The following is a 26,991-nucleotide window of genomic DNA, read 5'->3' as shown; positions in this document are numbered from 1 at the left end:
AAAGTTTAAGCACATACAGTATATATATAGAGCTGGGGTGCCTAAGACTTGTTACTTGTCTACGTGGAGTGGAGAGCGAGTTTGTAAATCTGGCAGGAGTGAAGGATGTTGGGAATGGTGAGGGTGGAGCGCTGCGGGAGAAGTGTCGGGACTGGTGGCAGAGATGGAGTGCCAGAGTCGGGGGTGGTGGAGGTGTGGGTCCAGAAACACCCAGCCCTGAGACACCAGGCAAGGGCAATTGATTCCAAACAGCTGGTTTATTGATCATTACAGAATGTCTCCCTTGAGCCTCCTGCTCCCTCCCCTCTCCCTTCCCCTTTCCCAAACCGTGATTCCTGTCTCCCTGCCGCTTTCCCATTCTCAGTCCACAAGAGAGACCCAGATCAGAACTCATATGCGTCATGAATTTTTTTTTTGTGACAGCAGTACAATACTGTGCAAATTACTACAGTACTGTGTGAAACTCTTGGACACCCTAGGTATACATACGTGCCCAAGACTTTTGCACAGTACTGTATATGTGACAGATTGTGAAAAAATACATATGACAAAAGCAGTTGAAGACCAGAGAGTCCCCACAATATCATGCAGAAGCCCTGGATGAACCATGAGATCTGCAACCTGCTGAGGGCCAGATCAGGGGCATTCACGTCTGATGACCAAAAAATTTACAAGTCTAGATACCATCGCCAGAAAGCCACCTCACGGGTGAAGTGGCAATTCTGCATTAAACTGAAGTCAATGAAGGAACTTAGAAGATGGTGCCAACGAACAACATGACCAAAGGTGGCGTCCTTCAGAGAGTTCACGAAGCCAATTCTTTTACTTCCTCTTCTTTCAGGTATGATTCTGCCACTACTGGAACCTGTCATTTACATTTTGATAGTGAGCTTTTTTGGTTGATTGAACAATCTGGCTTTTTGCTGTCTCCAGTGGAGTTCAGTGAGGTTTCGGGTGGAGTTTGTGGCCTGGAGGCCCAGAGGCCTGTAAACAGGGTGCGAGTCATGATCGACTCCATTTCTTGCCAATCTTGCAGATGAAAGCATCGAGCATGATTGAAATCAACGAGGACAGGAGTGGAAGGTTAGTGGGTGTTCTGCACTGCCAGTCTGCATTTGACCTGTCTCTCTCTCTCTCTCTCTCCCTCTTGCCCGCTGCTCCCAGAGGAAGGTGCCTGTGTTCGATCGGTCACTCTCTCCCTCTCACTTGATGCTGCCGGAGGATGCTGCCAGTGTCTTGAGTCTTGGTCTTGGTCAATGTGGTTTGTGGACTGAACCCTGTTGTTCACGTTATGATGTGTTTCTGATTTCTGGTTGCTCCTTCTTATATTCCTATATTGTGTGATTTTGCTTGGAGTGGACTGGTTCTGCGGCCTGCAATATATGAACAACACAGCGCTAAGTTGAACTGAACTGAATATTCCTAGACTGTTTGAATTACTTTGTGATTTGATGTTTTATATTCTGTGTTTTTCTCTCGGTTTTTTTGCCACTTACAGAATTTGTTCTTCTTTCTGTGCGTTGGGTGTTTGATGTTTTTCTTTGAATGGTTTCCATGGTGTTCGTTTGTTTTGTAGCTGTCTGTGGAAAGATGAATCTGCAGACATACTTTGACGATAAATGTACTTTGAATCTTTGAAACACCGATGCCCCTGATTGGAAGATCCTACAGAAAGTGGTGGATACAGCCCAGTCCATCACAGGTAAAGCCCACCCCACCACTGAGCACATCAACACAAAGTGTTGTCGCAGGGAAGCACCATCCATTATCAGGGACCCTCACCACCTTGGTCATGCTCTCTTCTTGCTGCTGCCATCAGGAAGAAGGTGCAGGAGCCTCAGGACTCACACCACCGGGTTCAGGAACAGTTATTACCCCTCAGTCATCAGGCTTTTGAACCAGAGGGGATAACTTCACTCAACTTCACTTGCCCCCATCATTGAAATGTTCCCACAACCTATGGACTCACTTTCTCAATATTTATTGCATTATTATTATTATTATTATTATTATTATTATTATTTTCTTTTTGTATTTGCACAGTTTGTTGTCTTTTGCACTGGCTGAACATCCTGTTGGTGCAGTCTCTCATTGATTCTGTCTTGGTTTTTGGATTTATTGAGCATGCCCACAAGAAAATTAATCCTTGGGTTGTATATGGTGATATGCATGTACTTTGAAAATAGGTTTACTGAGACTTTGAACAAATAATAAAAATAATTCGAGGCAGTTCAGAGGTGAACTAGGAAGATTCTGTGTAGGGGGAGAATCATCCAGGTTCAAAGTTCAAAGTACATTTCTAATCAAAGTATACTTAGATTATGCAAGCTTGACATTTGACTCCTTGCAGGCTGCCACCAAACAAAGACACCCAAAAGGACCTGTGAAAAAATGACCGTCGAACACCCAATGTGCAGAGAAAGAAAACAAATGGTGCAAACAGTAAACACAAACAAATAGCGTTCTGCACTGAAGCCCACAGAGAGTCCATCCCCAGACCTGTAGTTCAGTGCAGAGCGGAGCAGCGGGCTGAACTGGCCTGTCCGTCACCTCAGGCCCTGACGCTTTGCCCTTTTATTCTGGCCGGGTGCCTAAATCGTCATCCAGACATTCGGTCCAGTCACTTCAATATGGTCTGGTGCTTGGAGACTGCTGCCTCGATTTGGCCTGTCCCTGACCTTTCCGATTCAGCATGTGGCCTAAATTGTTGAGCATACATTGGGTTCTGTCGCTTCGATATGCTCTGAGGCCTGGACCCCACCACCTAGATTCAACCTGTCCTTGACCTTTCCACTTCAGTCTAGCACTTAAATCGATTGAACCTCAGATATTTCTCACTCTCAGTGATGTCCTGATGCCACACCTTGCCTCGGTTCTGCCACATTGAATTTCCTCCAAGCTATTGTTTGTGATGATTGTTTACCGGAAAAAGACAGATTAACAAAAGTATTTAGCTGTTTTCCTTGTTCCCTCGGCCACAAGCCAGAAGTAGCTGTGATTCACCAGCGCCATCTTAAACCAGAATATTGAGTGGCACAGAAAGAGCAGAGCACCCTGTGGCTGTTCCCATCAACAATAAGTATACCGTTTTGGATACCGTTGGTGGGGACGACCTACCACGGACAAGTTGCAGTGGTTGTGTCTCTGGCACCGAGACTGGACCCTCAGCTCAGAAAGGAAGGAGGGAAAAGAGGAGAGCAGTAGTGTTAGGGGATTTGATAGTTAGGGGGACAGATAAGAGGTTCTGTGGGAGACATCGAGAATCCCGGATGGTCTGTTGTCTCCCTGGTGCCAGCGTCCGCGATATCTTGGTATTCTCAGGAGGGAGGGTGAGCAGCCAGATGTCGTGGTCCATGTAGGGACCAATGACATGGATAAGAAGGAGGAAGAGGTCCTGCAAAGAGAGGTTAGGGAGTTAGGTGCGAAGTTGAAGGACAGGACCTCCAGGGTTGCAGTCTCAGGATTGCTACTCTTGCCACATGCTAGTGAGGCTAGAAATAGAAAGATAATGCAGCTAAGTACGTGGCTAAGGAGATGGTGCAGGAGGGAGGGCTTCATGTTTCTGGAAAATTGTGCTTTGTTCCAGGGAAGGTGGGACCTGTTCTAGGACGGTTTGCACCTGAATTCAAGGGGGACTAATATCCTTGCAGGTAGATTTGCTAGTGCTGCTCCAGGGGGTTTAAACTAGATTTGCAGGGGAAGGGGAACCAGAGTGTTAGAGCAGATAGTGAGGTGGAGGAGGATAAAGGTCATGGGAGGACTGCATGTATATGCAGAAATCAAAGGTTTGTATCTGATAGAAATGTTCTCAGGTGCATCTATTTCAATGCAAGGAGTATTGTAGGTGAGGCAGATGAGTTTAGGGCGTGGATTGGCACGTGGGATTATGACATTATTGCTATTAGTGAGACTTGTTTGCAGGAGGGGGAGGACTGGCAGCTTAATGTTCCGGGGTTCCATTGTTTCAGACGTGATAGAGGGGGAGGGATGAAAGGGGGAGGAGTGGCATTACTAGTCAGGGAAAATATCACAGTTGTGTGTAGACAGGACAGCCCGGAGGGCTTGTCTACAGAAACCATATGGGTGGAGCTGAGGAACGGGGAAGGTGTGACCACACTAATAGGGTTGTATTATAGACCGCCCAATAGTCAGAGAGAATTGGAGGAGCAAATCTGTAGTGAGATAGCAGACCGATGTAAGAAACAGAAAGTTGTAATAGTAGGGGATTTTAACCTTCCACATATTGACTAGGACTCCCACCCTGTGAAAGGGCTAGATGGCTTGGAGTTTGTCAAATGTGTTCAGGAAAGTTTTCTAAATCAATATATAGAGGTACCTACGAGAAAGGAAACAATACTTGATCTCCTATTAGGGAACCAGACTGGTCAGGTGACAGAAGTATGCGTCATTAGTTTCAAGTTAATTATGGATAAGGATAGGTCTGGTCCTCGAGTTGAGGTTCTAAATTGGAGAAGCGCTAATTTTGTGGAAATGAGAAAGGATCTAGGAAGAGCGGATTGGGATAAGTTGTTTTCTGGCAAGAATGTGTTCAGTAAGTGGAAGGCTTTCAAAGGCAAAATTCTGAGAGTGCAGAGTTTGCATGTTGCTCCCGGGATTAAAGGCAAAGTTAACAGGCATGGGGAACCTTGGTTTTCAGGTGATGTTGGCGAGCTGGTTAAGGAAAAGAGAGAGGTGTATAGCAGGTAGAAGCAACAAGGAACAAATGAGGTACTTGAAGAGTATAGAAAATGTAAGAAAATGCTAAAGAAGGAAGTCAGAAGACATGAGGTTGCTTTGGCAGATAATGTGAAGGTAAACCCGAAGGGTTTCTGCAAGTGTATTAAGAGTAAAAGGATTGTAAGGGACAAAATTGGTCCCCTAGAAGATCAGAGTGGTGGAACCTCACGAGATGGGGGAGATCTTGAACAGATTTTTTTGCATCAGTATTTACCCAGGAAACTGGGATAGCTTATATGGAAGGAAGGGAAACAAGCAGTAGTGTCATGGAACATATAGAGATTAAAGAGCTCTATAGAGAATAAAGGTAGATAAATTCCCCCGGGCCTGACATGGTATTTCCTCAGACCTTGAGAAAGACAAGTGTAGAAATTGCAGGGGTCCTGGCAGAAATATTTAAAATGTCCTTAGCCACGGGTGCAGTTCCGGAGGATTGGAGGGTAGCTCATGTTGTTCCGTTGTTTAAAAAAGGCTCCAAAAGTAAACCAGGTAATTACAGGCCAGTGAGCCTGACATCAGCAGTAGGTAAATTATTGGAAGGTGTTCTGAGAGATCGGATATACAAGTATTTGGACAGCCAAGGGCTGATTAAGGATAGTTAGCATGGCTTTGTGCATGGTAGATCATGTTTAACGAATCTTGTAGAGTTTTTCGAGGAGGTTACCAAGAAAGTAAATGAAGGAAAGGCTGTGGATGTTGTCTACATGAACTTTAGTAAGGCCTTTGACAAGGTCCCACACGGGAGGTTAGTTCAGAAGGTTCAGACACTAGGTATCCATGGAGAGGTTGTAAACTGGATTTGAACTTGGCTGTGTGGGAGAAGACAGAGAGCGGTAATGGATGAATGCTTCTCAGAATGGAGGCCTGTGACTAGCGGTGTGCCTCAGGGATCTGTGCTGGGACCATTGTTGTTTGTTGTCTATATCAATGATCTGGATGATAATGTGGTAAATTGGATCAGCAAGTTTGCTAATGACACCAAGATTGGAGGCGTTGTGGACAGCGAGGAAGGCTTTCAAAGCTTGGCGAGGGATCTGGATCAACTGGAAAAATGGGCCAGAAAATGGCAGATGAAATTTAAGGCAGACAAGTGTGAGGTGTTGCATTTTGGAAGGACAAATCAAGGCAGGACATACACAGTAAATGGTAGGGCACTGAGGAGTGCGGAGGAACAAAGGGATCTGGGAGTTCAGATACATAATTCCCTGAAAGTGGCATCACAGGTAGACAGGGTTGTAAAAAAGGCTTTTGGCATCCTGGCATTCATAAATCAAAGTATTGAGTGTAGGAGTTGGGATGTTATGGTGAGGTTGTATAAGACATTGGTGAGGCCAAATTTAGAGTATTGTGACAGGGAAAGATTGAACAGGTTAGGACTTTATTCCTTGGAGCGTAGAAGAATGAGGGGAGATTTGATAGAGGTTTACAAAATTATGAGGGGTATAGACAGAGTAAATGCGAGTAGGCTCTTTCCACTTAGATTAGGAGAGATAAATAGGAGAGTACATGGCTTTAGGGTGAAAGGGGAAAGGTTTAGGGGGAACATTAGGGGGAACTTCTTCACTCAGAGAGTGGTGGGGAGTGTGGAATGAGCTGCCATCTTACGTGGTAAATGCAGGCTCACTCTTAAGTTTTTAGAATAAATTGGATAGATATATGGATGGGAGAGGTCTGGAGGGTTATGCACTGGGTGCAGGTCAATGGGACTAGCGGAATAAAGTTTTGGCACAGACTAGAAGGGCCAAATGGCCTGTTTTCTGTGCCGTAGTGTTCTATGTTCTATGGTTCTAAAAAAGTGGGGTGAGGGGCTGAATGGCCTACTCACATTCCTTTTTCTTCTGGCTCAGCTCCTGATGAAAATAGTTTGTGTAGTAAGTGGTGTCTCTATTCATTAATCTAAGGACAAAAGCACTAATTAACAATATTTATCAACTTATGAGTGCAGATTGTAACGTGATCAGTAATCAATGCACTGACCAAAATTTGACCTAACTGTTTCCCTTCATTAGTCACTGGCAGTGAATGTATTTACTGCACTGGGAGACCATCACCATAAGTTAGGGAAAATAAAACAATTCTCTAGTATAAAACAGTATCTTGCACCATTGTCTACCTCGTACATCACTGTCCAGTCCTCCCACACAGCCATACACAGTAATAAAATCTGATAAATTTTACTGTTTCCATCTGAAAATATCAGCAGCAAGGGACTAGTGCTCTTGTTCACCAAAATCAGCCTCCTGCGTCAAGCCAAGAGGGTCCATTTATTGCAGCCATATGTACAATTAACCATAGATCGAGATTTCTTCCCCAACAAATGGACACACACAGGCACTAATTGTGAAGGTGGTCTATTGTTCTGAGTGGGGTGAGCTTAACATAAATATTATATTCTAGCACTGTCTTCAATTAAATTGTGTGATTTTGTGCAGTAATGTGGGTTTTTCTATATGAAAGTTCCACCTACATTATCTATTAAAATCAACATTTATAATCTGTTCATGATTCATCTTATTTCCCCATCTCTCTCTCTCCCTTTCACTATATCTCTCTTTCTCTCCTTCTCCCCTCTTCCCTCTCTTTCTGTCTTCCCCCCTCTCCCCCTCTCCCTCTCTGACTGTCTGAATCTCTCTCTTACTCTCTCTGTTTTTCTCTCTCTCTCTCTGTCTGCCTGTCTTTCTCATTCCCTCTCTGTCTCTTTCTATCTCTATCCCTTCCTTTCTCTCCTTTCCTCTCCATCTCTCTCCCTTTTTATCTATCACTTTCTTTCTTTCTCTCTCCCTATCCGTGTATCTCTATTTCTCTCTTTCCCTCTGCCTGTCTTTCTCTCTATCTCTTTCCCTCTTTCTTTGCTCTCCATCTCTCTCCCACCATGTGACTCGATCTCTCTCTTTCCCTGTCTGCCTGTCTCCCTCCCTCTCTCTCTCTCTCTCTCTCTCTCTCTCTCTCTCTCTCTCCCTCCCTCCCTCTCCCTCTGTCTCTCCCCGCCACCCCATTTCAGGTTGTTTCTCACTCTGAGCCATGAGATATTTCAGAATCAGATTTATTATCGCTGACATTTGACACGAAATTTGTTGTTTTGCAGTAGCAGCACAACATAAAGATATAAAATTACTATACATTGCAAAATAGTGCAAAAAAATGGAATAACGAAGTGGTGCTTGTGGGTTTATGGACTGTTCAGAAATCTGATGGTGGAGAGGAAGAGGCTGTTCCTAATTAATTGAATGTGAGTCAGTAGACTCCTGAACGGAGTAGAGGGCATTTCTGGATGGTGAGGGTCCTTAGAGATGGATGCCACCTTGAGAAGATGTCCTTGATGGTAGGGAGGGCTGTGCCCATGCTGGAGCTGACTGAGTCGATAACCCTCTGCAGCTTCTCTCACGTATTTCTGCGCCTCCCTCTTGCACCTCTCTAATATCTCTTGCTCCCCCATGTGCATCATTTGCACCTTGCAGTCTCCTTTGCTTCTTGTGTTCTCATGCTTTCCTGACCTTGTAAGATTAACTCTTGCTTGTTCATTGTCTTATCTCCTTTGTCGTTGCTCCACTTCCCTTTCCTAGTGCAGACAGGGTCCAGAGCAAGTTCACCACAACGATCCCAGGAATGAAAGGGTTAACTTGTGAGGAGCGTTTGATGGCTCTGGGACTGTGATCGATGGGGTTTAGAAGAAAGGGGGGGGGGGGTGTAGGTTCTCATTGAAAGGCCTAGAGAGAGTGGATGTGGAGAGGATGTTTCCTATAGATAGATAGATACTTTATTCATCCCCATGGGGAAATTCAACTTTTTTTCCAATGTCCCATACACTTGTTGTATCAAAACTAATTACATACAATACTTAACTCAGTAAAAAATATGATATGCATCTAAATCACTATCTCAAAAAGCATTAATAATAGCTTTTAAAAAGTTCTTAAGTCCTGGCGGTTGAATTGTAAAGCCTAATGGCATTGGGGAGTATTGACCTCTTCATCCTGTCTGAGGAGCATTGCATCGATAGTAACCTGTCGCTGAAACTGCTTCTCTGTCTCTGGATGGTGCTATGTAGAGGATGTTCAGAGTTTTCCATAATTGACCGTAGCCTACTCAGCGCCCTTCACTCAGCTACCGATGTTAAACTCTCCAGTACTTTGCCCACGACAGAGCCCGCCTTCCTTACCAGCTTATTAAGACGTGAGGCGTCCCTCTTCTTAATGCTTCCTCCCCAACACGCCACCACAAAGAAGAGGGCGCTCTCCACAACTGACCTATAGAACATCTTCAGCATCTCACTACAGACATTGAATGACGCCAACCTTCTAAGGAAGTACAGTCGACTCTGTGCCTTCCTGCACAAGGCATCTGTGTTGGCAGTCCAGTCTAGTTTCTCGTCTAACTGTACTCCCAGATACTTGTAGGTCTTAACCTGCTCCACACATTCTCCATTAATGATCACTGGCTCCATATGAGGCCTAGATCTCCTAAAGTCCACCACCATCTCCTTGGTCTTGGTGATATTGAGACGCAGGTAGTTTGAGTTGCACCAAGGGGAGAGTCTGGGGCCAGAGGGCTCAGCCTGAGAATAGAGGGACGTCCATTCAGAACGGAGATGAGGTGGAATTTCGTTAGCCAGAGAGTGGTTAATTTGCGAAATTTGTTGCCCTAGGTGGCTGTAGAGGCCAAATCATTCGGTACATTTAAGGCAGAGTTTGATAGACTCTTTATTAGTCAGGACATGAAGGGATACAGGGAGAAGGCAGGGAATTGGGGCTGAGAGGTAAAGTGGATCAGCCATGATGAGAAGGCAGGAGAATGGGGTTGAGAGGCATAATAAATCAGCCATGATGGAATGGTAGAACAGACCTGATGGGCCAAATGGCCTAATTTTGCTCCTACGTCTTATGGCTTTATGGTTCCCTGCTGCTTTCTTTATTGCTGCTCAATTTGAGAAGTTGCTCTGATGCTTTGTAATGATGGCAAGTAAGTTCAATATTAATCAAGATCAAAATAAACTCAATGGCCACTTTATTAGGTACACCTGCTCATTAATGTAAATGCCTAATCAGCCAATCATGAGGCAGCATCTCAATGCATGAAAGCATGCAGACGTGGTCAAGAGATCCAGTTTTGGTTCCGCCCAAACACCAGAATGGGGAAGAAATGTGATCAAAATGACTTTGACTGTTTAGTGATTGTTGGTGCCAGACTGGGTGGTTTGAGTATTGCAGAAACTGCTGATCACGTGGGATATTCACACACAAGTCTTTAGCGTTTACAGAGAATGGTGCAAAAAAAAAATTCCAGTGAGCAGCAGTTTTGTGGGCAAAAATGCCCTGTTAATGTGAGAGGTCGGAGGAGAATGTCCAGACTGGTTCAAGCTGACAGGAAGGAGACGGTAACTCAAACAACCGCGTGTTACAACAGCGGTGTTCAGAAGAGCATCTCTGAGTGCAAAACACGTCCAACCTTGAGGTGGATGGGCTACACCATGAACACACACTCAGTGGCCACTTTATTGGGTCCAGGAGGTAACTAGTAAAGTGGCCACTGTGTAGTCCGTGTTCTCTTACCCATTCAGTGTTTTGGAAGTGGATAGAAGCACAATGACTGCCCACTCTCTTTGACAAAACTACTCAGGCCTAAACTGCTGATCTGTTTAAAGTGACTGTAACACATGTGCTGCTCTGCACGTTGCTGGTGAGGCCCACACACCGAGTTCTGGCTTGCGATTCCACTATGGTAGGCATCATAGTTCAGCCCGTGACAGTCTTCCACTGATGCAGTTCCCAGCTGTTAATCCGTATATGGTTCCCCAAGTACCTTCAGCCTTTTAGTGTCTCACTTCATCACGAGCTGGGATAGCGACTGTGTCAGCACGGATTACTACGCACCACTCATTAATGCAAACATTGGCTGTTTTTATTTTACCCCAGTAGCCCCTGGGCATGAATGTCAGTTACAACACTTTTATTGCATCCATGCTAAGATCAACAAACTCCACAAGATTCAGAATGGAGACCTCCTGGACTACATTGCCCTTTACTACACCCAGGGCATCTGGCTGGGAGTAAGTTTTTTAAATGAAATAAGACCATGAGACCATAATCCTAGGAACAGAATTAGTCTATTCAGCCCATCATACCATCATGGATGACTTATTCCCCTCCCTCAATCCTATTCTCCTTTCTTCTATATACAACTGAGGTTATATTTCATTTGGAGTTTGAGGAGATACGGTATGTCACCAAAGACACTCGTGAATTTCTACAGATGTACCACGGAGAGTATTCTAACTGGCTGCATCACCGTCTGATATGGGGGGGGGGCGAATGCACAGGATCGAAGTAAGTGGCAGAGAGTTGTAAACTCAGTCAGCTCCATCATGGGCACTACCCTCCATAGTATCCAGGACATCTCCAAGGAGCGATGCCTCAAAAAGGCAGGATTCGTCATTAAGGACCCCTATCACCCAGAAACACGCCCTCTTCTCATTGTTACCATCCAGAAGGAGGTACAGAAGCCTGAAGACACACGCTCAGTGATTCAGGAACAGCTTCTTCCCCTCTGCCATCCAATTTCTGAATAGACATTGAACCCATGAACATTACCTCACTACTTTTTTTATTTCCATTTTTTGCACTACTTACTTAATTTAACTATCTAATATATATGTTTACTGTAATTCATGTTTTTTTAATTATAATGTATTGCATTGGATTGCTCCTGCAAAGTTAATAAATTTCATGACATATGCTGGTGATATTAAACCTGATTCTGATTCTGATTCTCACAGTGACTTATGATCCACTGGCGTCAGTGGCAATGAATTCCACAGATTCACCACCCTCTGGCTAAACAAATTCCTCCTCATTTCTGCTCTAAAGGGGCATCCTTGTACTCTGGTCCTAGACTTTCCCACTATTGGAAACATCTTCTTCACGTCCACTCTATCCGGGTCCTTTCAGAAATGATATTAACAGAATAGGCTAATTCTGCATTTATTGAATCAGATGCATTTTTATGGAAAAGACTTAACAGCTATAAATTTATTAGTTATTATTTAGGTTTAGATGGTATCACTCTTTTCTGAGTTCAGTGATGTTCCTTGTCTGGTATCTGCTTCTCTTGGATGGAAGGGAAAGAGAGAAAGTGGGGGTATTTCCTCTGCCTGACATCCAGAGTGGGAGTCATAGTATCAGAATATGAGCAGGACGTCTAGAAAATTGAGATGAGGTGAAATCTCATCTCATTTCAGGGCTGAAGAAGGGTCACGGCCTGAAACATCGACTCTTTATTCCTTCCCATAGATGTTGCCTGCCCCGCTGAGTTCCTCCAATAGTTTGTGTGCGTTACTGAGGAGAAACCTTTTCACCCTCTTGGTTGTGAGCTCCTGGAATTCTCTGCCAGAGATGGCAACAGGGGAATATGTTTCAAAAGGCGACAGAGTTCAAAGTACAAATGACATTACAGCCCAGTCTGTCATGAAAACCAGCCACCATTCCCCAGACTCTCCACATTTCCTGCTGCTTTAGAAAGAAGCCGATGTAATCAAAGACCCAACCAATCTTGGTCATTCTCTCTTCTCCCCCCTCCATCAGGCAGAAGATACAAAAACCTGCGAGTGTCTACCATCCTGCTCAAGGACAGATGAAAGACAATCTATCGCATCGCGGTCTGCACCGCACTTCTTCTGTAACACCATATTGACTATTTTGTTGTTGTTTTCCTTTTGAAATCTTTGATGTACTTACGTATGGAATGATCTGCCCAGATGCCATGCAGACAACAACTTTCCATGGCATCTTGATCTTAGAAAGATCAGGTGCTGTTTTCTCCCGGTAGGCATTAATTTTTAGTTCCAAATGCTCCTGTCACGTTTTGTCACCCTGTAACCTTATCCTTCAATCTCTCTAAACTATGGAGGACAGCATAAATGTCTCTCTCCAGCAGACTTCATCATGATCATCATGACTGCAATATTTCTATTATTTTTTAATGTTTCTTAATTGTACATATGATTTTTTAATGTTCTATCACTGAGCAGCTGTGAACCATCTGATTGGCCTATCAAAGTTCCTTTTGGGAACTAGTTGACTTGATCAGTATTTCTCATCTGGCTACTGTTTACGATTGCACTTAATAAATAAAAAATACAAGTTTGAGTTTAGTTGTCATTCAACCACACATGAATATAGTGAAATGAAAAAGCAACGTAGATATGGGCTGGTTGTTGTTGGACAGATGTTGGCACCGTGGACAAAAACCAGTGAGGATGATGTTTGGTGCCTCTGCCACAACCCAGGTCAACGAGATCACTATGAGATCAGCGGGATTTGTCGTCTGTGCAGGGATGAGTGGTCCCCTAAGTATGCAAGTCGATGAGTTCAGAGTTTGAGGCCTAGAGTTTGGGCCTGGTGTCAGCACCAAAGATTGAAGCCTGAAGGTCGATCCGAAATCTGGAGATCGAGGCCTGATGGTTGAAGCCTGGGTTCGAGTCCACTGGGAAAGTTTGAGGCAAGATGTCAATGAGTCCACAAGTCCACTGGAGGATGGAGTCTCAGAGGCAGCCTGCCCTGGGGTTGGAGCAATGTTTGCGCGTGTGTGTGATCGGGTGGGTGGGTGGATGGGAGGGAAAAAAGGGGCCAGTTTTCCTGTTGTTTTGTTGCCGTTGTTCTGCTAAGCATTGTGGGCGTACTATGTTGGTGCTGGAATGTGTAGTGACATTTCCAGGCTGCCCCCGGACATCCTCAGACTGTGCTGGTCATTAACGCAAACGTCACTTTTCACTGTATGTTTTGATACACATGTGACAAATCTGGAACCTGGAGATCACCTGGGGAAGCGGTTCACTCTCAAGGAGGGAATCTTTGGAATTCATCATTCAGGGGTGTGTGGAGGCTTGGTCAGTGAGTGGATTCAAGATAGGGAAGGACAGATTTTTATTTAGGTGTTACGGGAATTGAGGGCAGGGCAGGAAAATGGCTTGAGCTGAAAGATTAGCCATGATGTTATTGAGCGACTGATTAGACAGGAAGGGCCAAATTTCTTCTTTCTTTTCCCATGTTGGAGAAATTACTTCATTTCAGAAATATTTGACTGGTTGTGAAGGATCTGGTATGGTAATAAGACAGTAAGACCATAATACCATAGGACTTAGAAGCTGAATTAGGCCATTCAGCCCATTGAGTCTGTTCTGCCATTCCATCATGGCTGATTTATTATCCCACCTTCTCCCTGTAACCGTCGATGCCCTGACTAAGACGCTGCACCTTTATTTTGTGCTTTCGCCCGTGCTTGGTTCTGAAACAACTCCAAGACCGCGAATGCATTGCTGCAAAGCAGAAGCAGGAGATTCCCTCCCAAGCCCTCCAACCAACTGAATCTCAGCCCCTGCTTCTCTGCTTACTTCCTCTACGTCACCCACACTGTCGACACTTTGCTTGGCTAAAATGGATGGGCAGCAGGTGCTGAACTCATGACGACTAACGCCCATATTTAATAACTCACAAGTCAGTTCACACCCATAACTCGCTGAGATCCCCGGAGCAGCATCGGTTCCAGACACCCATCCCTCTGTCATTGATCAGTTCTGACAAGCCCCGAAAGTCAAAAACAAGTGATTCAACGTGGCAAATATTCTCATGCATAAATCAAAAGCAGAACCGTGCAGCCGTTTCTGGAGGTACTCAATGGTCAGGCTGCGTCTGTGGAGGGAAATGGACAGTGGATCTTCACCAGCTGCTTGCTTTTGGCTTCAGAATCCGGCGTCTGCCGTCTCTACAGCCCCATTGTGAAGGTAAATTGTCATAGCCTCGTATGGAAACATCAATGCCCAAGAATGGAAAAGTGGTGTACGTAACTCAGCCCATCACAGGATAAAATCAAGTCAAGTCAAGTTTATTGTCATTTCGACCATAGCCTGCTGGTACAGTACACAGTAAAAATGAGACAATGTTCCTCCAGGACCCTGGTGCTACATGAAACAACGCAAAACTACACTAGACTATGTGAGGCAGCACAAGGCTACACTAGACTACATAAAACAACATAAAAACTGCACTGGACTACAGACCTGCACAGGACTACATAAAGTGCACAAAACAGTGCAGGGAAGGTAGAATGATTAATAAACCAGACAATAGGCACAGCAGAGGACAAATTACAATATAATAATAAATGATGTAGATGTCAGTTCAGGCTCTGGGTATTGAGGAGTCTGATGGCTTGGGGGAAGAAACTGTTGCACAGTCTGGTCGTGTGAGCCCGATTTCTTTGGTACCTTTTGCTAGATGGCAGGAGGGAAAAGAGTTTGTGTGAAGGGTGTGTGGGGTCCTTCACAATGCTGTTAGCTTTAGTGTTAGTGTGGTGTAAATGTCTGTAATAGCGGAAAGAGCAGCCCGATGATCTTCTCAGCTGACCTCACTACCCGCTGCAGGGTCTTGCGATCTGAGACGGTGCAATTCCTGAACCAGGCAGTGATGCAGCTGCTCAGGATGCTCCCTATATATCCTCTGTAGAATGTAGTGACGATGGGGGGGGGGGGGGGGGGGGTAGGAGATGGACTTTTCTCAGCCCTTGCAGAAAGAGACGGTGTTGGGCTTTCTTGGCTATGGAGCTGGTGTTGAGGGACCAGGTGAGATTCTCCGCCAGGTGAACACCAAGAAATTTGGCGCTCTTAAACGATCTTAATGGAGGAGCAGTTGATATTCAGCAGAGAGTCGTTGCTCCATGCTCTCCTGAAGTCAACAACCATCTCTTTTGTTTTGTTCACATTCAGAGACAGGCTGTTGGCTGTACACCAGTCCGTTAGCCCACGCACCTCCTCTCTGTCAGCTGACTCATCGTTCTTGCTGATGAGACCCACCACGGTCGTGTCATTGATGAACTTGATGATGTGGATCGAGCTGTGTATTGCAGCACAGTCGTGGGTCAGCAGAGTGAACAGCAGTGGACTGAGCACGCAGCCCTGGGGAGCCCCCGTGTTCAGTGTGATGGTGTGATGGTCCTCCCCACCACTGAGCAGATCTACAAGGAAGCAGCATCCTTCATCCAAGATCTTCACCATCCAGGCCATGCTCTCTTCTCACTGCTGCCATCAGGAAGGAGCTACAGAAGCTTTAGGTCCCAACCCACAAGGTTCAGGACCTGTGAGGAACACACCTAATGAAGGGTCTTGGCTGTTTTCTCTTTTCCATGGATGCTGCCTGTCCTGCTGAGTTCCTCCAGCGTTTTGTGTATGTTATTCAGGAACAGTTTCCCCCCTTCAACCATCAGGCTCCTGAACCAGCATGGATAACTTCACTCACCTCAACCCTGAACTGATTCCACAGCCTACAGCCACCATCAAGTACACTGCAACTCATTTTCTCCGAATTATTAATTCATTTATTTCCTTTACACAACTTGTCTTTTGCACATTGGTTGTCAATCCTTGTGTGCAGTTTTTCATTGATTCTATTGTACTTATTGGTTCTGTTGTGAATGCCTGCAAGACAATGAATCAGGTGATTAATGTGTACTTTGATAATAAATTTACTATGGACTTTGAAGTTTGAAGTCTGGTCAGTTTCTACAGATGTACCGTGAAGAGCATTCTAACTGCATCAACATCTGGTATGGGGGGCGGGGAGGTGCTACTGCACAGGATCGAAATAAGCTGCAGAGAGTTGTCTATCATGGTCACTAGTCTCCCCATCATCCAGGACATCTTCAAGGAGCGATGCCACATCCATCATTAAAGACCCTCATCACCCAGGTCATGCCTTGTCTTCAATGCTACCAGCAGGAATGAGGTACAGGAACCTGAAGGCTCACACACTCAACTATTCAGGAACAGCTTCTTCCCCTCTGCCATCTCATATTTCAATGGACATTGAAACCATGAGCACTACCTCACTACGTTTCTCATTTCTACTTTTGCACTACTTTACTGTTTTACATATATACTCACTTACTATAATTCACAATTTTTTCCCTTTTATTAAGCACTGCATTGTACTGCTGCTACAAACACAACACAATTCACGGCCTGATTCTGCTTCTGGCATTCCTACGACTGATTGTCCATTTTTCTCTGCTGCTTGGCCCGTTGAATTCCTTCAGCAGCTTATGTTTTTGGCTTCAGATCCCAGCGTCTGCAGTCTCCTGGGTCTTCGTGCAAATGTTTCACTCCTACACAATGATGTTCCTCTCTCTGTAACTTCATCCTGGTGATTGCTCCCTTAGAACGGAGGAGGTGACATAAGAAGATGAAAGATGACGGCAAGCATCTCTGGGCCTCGTGCTGCACCTGTTTGTTTAACCACTAGAGGCAGCACTCTGGAGAGAGGAGATGACAGATAGAACATGGAGCCACTACCTGCTGGAGGAACTCCTCGGGTTGAGCCGCAACTGTGGTGGGGGTGGAGCAAGAAATGTCGATGATTCGGGTTGAAAGCCTGCGTCAGGACTTGTAGCTTTGGCAGTGGCTTTGACCATTGGAGCAGAATTAGGCCATTTGGCCCATCCAGTCTGTTCTGCCATTCAATCATGGCTGATTTATTTTCTCCCTCAACCCCATTCTCCTCTCTGTGAAAGTGAATGTGTCGGCTTTTGGCATTTGCTATTTCTACTGACTTTAACCATGTGTAAGGTCATTAAATGTCCGGCACGTTTGAGCCCAAGTCCTGGGCATTTTCTTCTGATTAGTTCTGGCCTTCAACCATGGATGGTTAATGTCTGCCCTTCCTTGCTTTAGATCATGGCATGGTGTGCATTGTGCCTGCCGATGACAGGAAACCTGTGCGGAAGGGTTTTTAAAGTGGGCAAAGCCATTGTACTGGGGCAATTCCACTCTCTTGACCTCAGAAGTCTGGGATGAGTGGTACAAACAGGCCTCACAAACTCGGGTCTTTCTAGGCTACAGTGGACGACCATGGTGTCTTCAGTGCCTTGCCCTGCCCTTCGCTCTCCATGAAGCATTGCAGTACGGCCTTCCTGGCTGTCGGATCTCACCCGCCCGGTCCGCCCAGGAGCTGACTTTGCATGCTGGGACAGGCATCCCCCTATCCCACTGGGGTACGAGGCTGCCGGCTACCCTCCCCTGGTTTAGCCCGCCTGTCGAAGCGGTGTACCAGGGTGAGGCCACCGTCGATTGCGAACAGCTACTTGGAGCCACAGGTGAGAGCTGAGTGTCCGGTGGGGACCAAAGGTGAGTGAGCTGCCCCAGAATGGACATGACAAGCTCCTCCACCAGAGATGTTACCCCTCCCTGGACACCCTATGCACCCCTCTGGAACATAGAAAATAGAACAATACAACGCAGTACAGGCTCTGTGGCTCATGATGTCATGCCAACTCTTAATCGATCTAACCCCTCCTACATAGCCCTCCATCTTTCCATCATCCATGTGCCTCTCTAACTAATTCTTATAATGTCCCAGATGTATCTGCCTCTACCACCTTTACCTTGCATGTTTTCTCCTCTATGTGGTGATCTCCACAATGATCGTCAGTCATCATCAGACTCAGGGCTCAGCTCTCTATGAAGAAGCGTAGGCACAAAGTCTTATTGCTAAAAAGGGGACACGTTTGAGTAATGTGGAACATAGAACATAGAAATTTACAGCCCATTACAGGCCCTTTGGCCCACAATCTTGTGCCGACCATGTAACCTACTCTAGAGACTGTCTAGAATTTCTCTAGCGCATAGCCCTCTATTTTTCTAAGCTCCGCGTACCTATCTAAGAGGCTCTTAAAAGACGCTATCGTGTTCAATTCCACCACTGCCACTGGCAGTGCATTCCACGCACCCACCACTCTCGGTGTGAAAAACTTACCCCTGACATCCCCTCGGTATCTATTTCCAAGCACCTTAAAACTATTCCCCCTGTGTTAGCCGTTTCAGCCCTGGGAAAAAGCCTCTGGCTATCCACATGATCAATGCCCGTCATCATTTTATACACCTCTATCAGGTCACTTCACACCCTCCGTCGCTCCGAGGAGAAAAGGCCGAGTACCCTCAACCTATTCTCATAAGGTACGTCCTCCAATCCAGGCAACAAGTCTCCTCTGCACTCTCTCTATAGTATCCTTCTTCCTGTAGTGAGGTGACCAGAACTGAACACAGTACTCCAAGTGTGATCGGACCAAGGTCTTAAATAGCTGTAACAAAGCTGTAAGGTGTGGTTTCTATATTGAGGAAGGAGTGGTGTAGGAAGGGCTTAAGATGGGCATGTCATCACCATCTGCTAGCCGAGCTCGTGATTGCCAGCTCCCCCTCGACCCCTGCTTTCCTGGTGACGGTGAGTCCGATAGAGCTTCACTCCACTGCAGTCGCAGCTGCCAACTCGTACTTCTAATACATCTCCCAATGCTTCGGTATGTTCAAACACGGCAGGCAAGTTCTTGTACACATGCTGCAAGAACTTCACTCACCTCAGCACTGAACTGATTCCACAACCAATGAACTCACTTTTAGGGACTCTACAACTCGTGTTGTCAAAGCTATCTATCTATCTTTCTGTCTGTCTATCTATCTATCTATCTATCTATCTATCTATCTATCTATCTATCTATCTATCTATCTATCTATTTATTAATTTACCTAGTTATCTATGCATTTATTTATTTGTTTGTTTTTCCTTTTGTATTTGCACAATTTTTCATCTTTTGTTGATTGCCCATCTTTGCTGGTATGTAGTTCCTCATTGACTCAATTGGATTTCTCTGTGACTACTGTGAACTCCAGCAATGTCAAGGTGGTGCATTGTGACATATATGCACTTCGATGATAAATTTATTTTAAACTTTGAACTTTCAACAACTCTTCTCTCTATGATCATAGACCATAGTTGCAGAGCAGAGTGGGATTGCAGTGCACTGGATGAGATGGGCTGAAGGGCTTTTCTCCCTGCTGCGTAATCCTACAACCCCATTGGAATTTTGTTGTTGGAATTTCTATCTCTGAGCATTGAACCCAGCCTTTCCTCTACAGCTAACTCAGCAGTTCAGAACTCTGAAGCTGGAGGCTTCTCTCTTGGCATGCATTTCACCTGGATGTATGGTGAAAAAGCCTTGAAATACTCTAATTTCTTAACAATGCTTCGATTGCTAGGCTGCATATTCTCCATGGACGCAAGTCCATCCCCCACGCTTTAGTGACTAGACTGGGAATACCACCAAAGTTTTCAACCATGAAATTATTCTGAAATCATTTTGAAAGTTTCTTCATTCTGCTAACATCTCCTCCACCTCGCCTCTCTCCTTCTTAAGGGGCCCTTTTGACATTTAATACTTTCCCTGCCGCAAACCTCTGTCTGGGGATTTACTTTACTTTTTCCCCCTCAATCTCATTTGACATATATTTTTTCCAACTTTTTTCATTTCATCCCAGATTTTCTGTAATTATTTACATTCTTTCTCAAATGTTCAAATCATGTAAAATATTCTTTTGTTTTTCTTTATTTTTTAACCTCTTAAAGCTTGTTTTACATTTGGATGTCACCATGATGTATATTGCATTTACATCTTCTCAGTACATCCTTTCCATTTTTGCCCTGTAAGCTTTTTCTTCAACATTTCCCAGCTTACACTCAGTGGCCAGTTTATTAGGTACACCAGTACACCTGCTTGTTAATGCAAATTCCCAATCAGCCAATTATGGGGCAGCAACTCAATGCATGAAAGCGCGCCTGCATGGTCAAGACGTTCGGTTTTGGTTCAGTCCAAACATCAGAATGGGGAAGAAACGTGATCGAAGTGACTTTGATTGTGGAATGATTGTTGGTGCCAGATGGGGTGGTTTGAGTATCTCAGAAACTGCTGATCTCCAGGCGCAACAGTCTCTAGAGCTTACAGGGCATGGTGTGAGAAAGCGTGGCAACTCCGTGGGCAAAAATGCCTTGCTAATGAGAGAGGTCAGGGGAGAATAGCCAGACTGCTTCAAGCTGACAGTAACTCAAATAACAGTGGTGTGCAGAAAAGCATCTCTGAACACCCAACGTGTTGGACCTTGAGGTAGATGGGCTAGCCGAGCAGATGATCATGGACATACACTGAGCGGCCACTTTATTAAGTACAGGAGGTTCCTAATAAGGTGGTCACTGAATGCACGGTATACTTAGGAACAAATTCCATTCTGTTCCAGCCTTGAAACTGTATATTTACTAAAATCTCAGACACTGCAGATTTTGAAATTGAAAAACTTGGAATGGAATGGCTGAGCTCACTTCATGTTGTAATCAGGTTGCAGCTAATGACCATTTAATTCTGGAGGGACAGATCACACAAAGCAGAGCACAACTCAACAGTTAGAGTTAGCGTGCCTGTTGCAGCAGCTTCTCTATTGAGTATAGTGATATGAACAAGCCCAGAGTGAAGAAATGAGATACCAGGTGGTGTTAGGTTTTGTAACTTCAAAACACTGAACTAACTCAAAGAAACTCACGGGAGTTGGAAAATATGGGTGTATACTTTGAATTACCTTTAAGCGAGGTGCAGACGTATCACGTGGGAACATGATGACATATGCAATTAACATATGCAATTATAGTTTTACATGTAGCCCGTAATTAATCAGTTAAACGAGCAAGAATAATCAAACAATATATATGCAAGGTTACTCAAATATTATTGAAATATCAAATACATAACACACATCCCTACTTATCTATAAACTCTAACATAATGTAGAATATATCTCAACTACATACACAGTACATTATGTAATACAACTATGTTATACAGATATTCACAGCATTGTAAATTTTAAATTGTCCCATTCAGGCTTAAAGATTTAATCGCTGTGGAGGATTTCTTACTCTGTAGGATAATGTCTTCCCTGACATGGGGAATCACGCTGTCTGGCAGGTGAGACTTGTAGCTGGGAAGGTTCTGGGGCCTCCTCCACAGTGGTTGTAGGAGTTGACTCTGAGACCATAGGAGGTAGCTCAGATAGCAGTAACCAACTTTCTTCTCTATCAATTGACCCTGCTCTCCTCAACTGATCGATGTGTTGTCTCCAGATGATAACAGACTCGATCTCCACATTTTGTAGGAGAGTGGTTCAGGTCTGTCCTTAATCTGTTTGAGAATCCACTTCTGACCATCACTGTAGTCCCTTGGCAAGACTGCTTGTCCAGGAGTGAAACACTGAATCTCCTCATTTGAGGAGCCTTCAATATGTCTCAGCTGTTTGTCTTGCATCCTCCAGGGTTGAAATGTCTGATACTAGAGGGCTTGCGTTCAAGGTGAGAGGGTGCAAGTTCAAAAGAGATGTGCAGGTTAAAAGAGTGGTTGGTGCCTGGAATGTGCTCTCAAGGATGGTATTAGGGGCAGATGACATAGAGATAGGCAGGGAATGGAGGGATATGGACCATGGATAGCCAGAAGTGATTAGTATAGTTAGGTGGTTAATTAGTTCAGCACAACAGGCCCGAAGGGACTGTTCCTGTGCTGTGTAGTTCTGTGTCCTAACAGGTAAGTAATCTCTAAATGAGTTTCACAACCAGTTTTAAACTTGAGGTGCTGCTATATCTGAGCTTTCCATGAATTTGATGCTAATTTGTTCTTTGACCCTGTTTGTGTGTGATCCCTTATTACTTGTGCTGTAAATGGAATGATGTTATACCAGCTTATTATTTATTACTTATTGCCCATTATGCCACTGGCATTTAGGGCAGCAATGAAGGTTCTCCATCTCTGGCGGTGTCTGGGGCTTCCTTCCGGTTTTCACTACTCTCAGTCATGCAAGTTCATGGTGGAGACTCAGGAATACTGTAGCGCTCAGGAGCAGAAGGATTCTTCATTGCTGTTTCTGTAACAGTTTTGTTTCACCAGTTCAGGGTTGTTAGCCCTGAGATGAGCCCCAGAACCTGGAGGACTAGTGGACCACTCTTAGTCTGTTTGGCATGGGAGACCCTACCAACAGCCTAAGCGTAAAGCCCCGACTCCAGCCAACATAGATCTCCAGGTCATTGAGGCACGCAAGCCTCCAAACCACAACAAAGTTGTGGTCCACTTGGAGGATAGAACATAGAACATAGAAATTTACAGCACATTACAGTCCCTTCAGCCCACAATGTTGTGCTGACCATGTAACCTACTCTGGAAACTGCCTAGAATTCCCCTACCGCATAGCCCTCTATTTTTCTAAGCTCCATGTACCTATCTAAGAGTCTCTTAAAGGACCCTGTTGTATCCACCTCTACCACAGTCACTGGCAGTGCATTCCACGCACCCAACACTCTCTGTGTGAAAAACTTACCCCTGACATCCCCCTTGTACCCACTTCTAAGCAGCTTAAAACTGTGCCCTCTCGTGTTAGCCACCTCAGTCCTGGGAAAAAGCCTCTGGCTATCCACACGATCAATGCCTCTCATCATCTTATACACTTCTATCAGGTCACCTCTCATCCTCCATCACTCCAAGGAGAAAAGGCTGAGTTCACTCAACCTATTCTCATAAGGCATGCTCTCCCATTCAGGCAACACCCTTGTAAATCTCCTCTGCACTCTCTCTATAGCATCCACATCCTTCCTGTAATGAGGTGACCAGAGCTGAACACAGTACTCCAAGAGGGGTCTAACTAAGGTCTTATGTAGCTGTAACATTACCAACTTTGTTCTCTTATAATGCCACTTTGCCAGGAACCCGTAATCTTTTCCGGATACAGTAAATCTGGCATACTCAGGACGTTAGTGTCAGATTATCAAATCGTACAGACAATTAGATGTTAAATACATTAATACCCCCACACATTCTAAATTATATTTTTAAACATTTCTCCTGATATTAAACTTACCATTGAACTAAGCAAGTGTAGAGGGAGTGCGAGGCAGAGGGCTTGAGTCAGATGAAAAGGAGTATAAGTCAGAGAGGAGCACAGGAACCAAAGGGGAAGGGAATTCAGCAATTGTCTCTTGTTGAACCAGCTGCCAGACCATTGGGATTTCAGAAAAGTCAATGGTAAATTATTGGATATACAGTAGATCTTCTATTCCATCAGCAAATGAGGGGAGATTTGATAGAGATATACTAAATTATGAGGGGTATCGATAGGGTGTGGGTGGCAGAGTGGAGATACATCTCTACCAAAGGAGGTGTAAGGTGCTTCTTCTTTCTGCTGGCCTGCAGGTCACCCTCGGGCAAGGGTCATATGAAACCATGGGAGCAGGTGGTGGATGGTTGTATGAGCACTGGTACATATCGCAGGTCCTGGTCATACAACCGCTAACACCCGACAGACAACCTCTGAAGAATATTGATAACAGCTGGGGTCACCTCAACTTATAAAGGCACTGCCCAGAAGAAGGCAATGGCAAACCATTTCTGTAGAAGTATTTGCCAAGCACAACCATGGTCATGGATAGAGAAAATATTAACAGCAACAGCGTGAAGGGTTCTAAAGACAGATGGAAGATTATGATTGCCAATGTCGTACCACACGGGACATAAGGATGCTGCTGAGGTTATCGGAGTTCTGCATGTTGCAATTCCAGATATTACACAGTAAAACATCCCAGATGTGTGGCACATGGCCAAGTGGTTAAGGCATTGGACTAGCGATCTGGAGGTCGTGGGTTTGAGCCCCAGGAGGTTGTTGTGTCCTTGAGCAAGGCACTTAACCACACACTGCTCCAGTCCACCCGGCTGAAAATGGGTACCAGCAAAATGCTGGGGGTTAACCTTGTGATACACTGGCATCCTATCCGGGGGGGGGGGGGGGGAGTCTCGTACTCTCAGCCACGGAAACCAGTATAAACACTGGCCTGATGAGCCTACGAGGCTTGGGACAGACTTTATAACTTTAAAACATCCCGGGACACTTGCATGTAAGATGCTGGGCTGTGCAAGGAGATGCTGGAACAAAATCAAGGTTCAGTCCAGAATCAGAATCAGCACCACGTTTAATATTACTGGCATATGTTGTAAAATCTGTCAACTTTGCGGCAGCAGTTCAATGTAATACGTGATAAATATAGGAGAAACTGAATTACGGTAAGTTTATATGTATGTTAAGTTGTTAAGTTAAAACAAGTTGTGCAAAAATAAAGATAAATAAAAAAAGTAGAGAGGTAGTGTGCATGGATTTAACGTCCATTTAGGAATCGGATGGCAGAGGGGAAGAAGCAGTTCCTGAATCATTGAGTGTGTGCCTTCAGGCTTCTGTACCTCCTCCCTGATAGTTACAGTGAGAAGAGCGCGTGCCCTGAGTGTGGGGTCCTTATTGACGGATGCCGCCTTTTTTGAAGTACTGCTCCTTGAAAATGTCTCAGATACTGTGGAGGCTAGTACCATGATGAAGCTGACTAATTTTACAACTTTCTGCACCTTACCTCGATCCTCTGCAGTAGACCTCCTCCCCCCCGCGTACCACACCATCACAGGAGAAGGCCTCCTCACCATTGAGCACACCTACATGGAGTGCTGTAATGGGAAAGCAGCATCCATCATCAAGGACAACTACCATCCAGGCTCAAATACGGCAGCCTCATGTTGAGGAACAGTTATTAATCTTTAACCATCAGGTTCCTAAACCAGTATTTTAATAGAAAAGAATAGCATAGGAGCAGACCCTTTGGCCAGGATGACCATGCTGTGTGAGATGCCAAATTAAACTAATCTCTTCAGCTTCTACATGATCCGTTTCCCTCTCTCCTCTATATATTCGCTGCTGCCTTCAGGCCAGAGATACAGGAGCTTAGGTCCCACACCTACAAGCTCAGGAGCAGTTATTACCCTTCAACCATCAGGCTCCTGAATGAGCGTGGATAACTTCACTCACCTCAACGATGAACTGCTTCCACAAACTACGGACTCACTTTCAAGAACTTTACATTCATGTTCTCAGTATGTATGTGTGTATGCATGTCATACAATCACTGGAGTTGAGTATGATGTTCTCCTAAGGGGTTGACTATTGGTGGATCCTCAGGAGGCCGTAGAGGCTGATCTGGGGTGTTATGGTGGATTCCCTGCATGGAGGTATGTATGTATATATTTATCTATTTATTTTATCTATCTGTCTTTTATTTGTTGGTTTTTATTTGCACAGTCTTTCTTCTTTTGCACATTTGTTATTTATCAGTCTTTGTTGATGCATATTTTATCATTGATTCTATTGTATTTCTTTGCTTTCCTGTGAATGCTTGCAAGAAAATGAACTCAAAGTATCTGGTACCACATACACTCAACTGACTCTTTATCGGTTAGCTCCTCGACCTAATGAGGTGACCTCTGAGTGTACATGTAGGCCTCTGTAAGTCTCGATAGACCATGGATTTGCGCCTTGGAAAGTTTCCAGGGTGCAGGCCTGGGCAGGGTTGTATGGGAGACTGGCAGTTGCCCAAGCTGTAAGTCTCCCCTCTCCACGCCACTGATGTTGTCCAAGGGAAGGGCATTAGGACCCATACACTTGGCACCGGTGTCGTCGCAGAGCAATGTGTGGTTAAGTGCCTTGCTCAAGGACACAACGCGCAGCCTCAGCCAAGGCTCGAACTAGCGACCTTCAGATCACTAGACGAACGCCTTAACCACTTGATAACACTGAGTGTACATACTTCAAATATAAAAGTACTGTGAACTTTAGAGGACCGTTATAAAGGAGGAAGGAGAGATGCTTAGGGAGCTAAATCTCTGCAAGTGAAGGTGTGGCTTGCTGTGACACTGAGATTAGCATTAGGAATGCATAGCACATGGTTTGTTGGACAGAGATGAGAAAGGACAAGGAGACAGAGAGATTTGAAAGCCAAGATGATCATTTTAAGATTAACACACTACTCAAATCTACAGTGAGGAGTGGCAGAGGCCATCACACGTGGATGACGTAGACCCTTCTGGCTTTAATTGAATTGAATTGACTTTATTTCTTACATCCTTCACATACATGAGGAGTAAAAATCTTTACGTTACATCCCTGTCTTGTGTCGGTGTTTCTCGTGCTTAATAGAAGTCCTCTGATACTACTCGAGGAGAAGCATGGAGTTCTGGCCAAAACGGCTTCCTCAGAAAGTGCCACCACAAAGAATTTTAGGGGTCATTCTCATAAGGCGTTGTCTGGGAGTGCACGTTCTGTGGCTCGATTAAATAAGGAATCTTGTATGCACTTTAATCAAAGGTTCAATATTTTTCCACTGTGCCTATTGAACGATTAACTTTATTTTTGCACAGTTGAAAACGTAGTATTGCAATTCACGGCTGAAGTTCCTCATTCATGGAAACATGCAACGCAGTAACTTACAGACAAGGGATGCTGGAAACACACTCAAATGCTGGAGGAACCGAGCAGGTCAGGCA

The sequence above is a fragment of the Hemitrygon akajei genome, chromosome 1 (genome assembly GCF_048418815.1).
Source record: "Hemitrygon akajei chromosome 1, sHemAka1.3, whole genome shotgun sequence".
Classification (NCBI taxonomy): Eukaryota; Metazoa; Chordata; class Chondrichthyes; order Myliobatiformes; family Dasyatidae; genus Hemitrygon; species Hemitrygon akajei.
The sequence above is the reverse complement of the archived record's forward strand: the minus strand, read 5'-3'. Positions refer to the sequence as shown.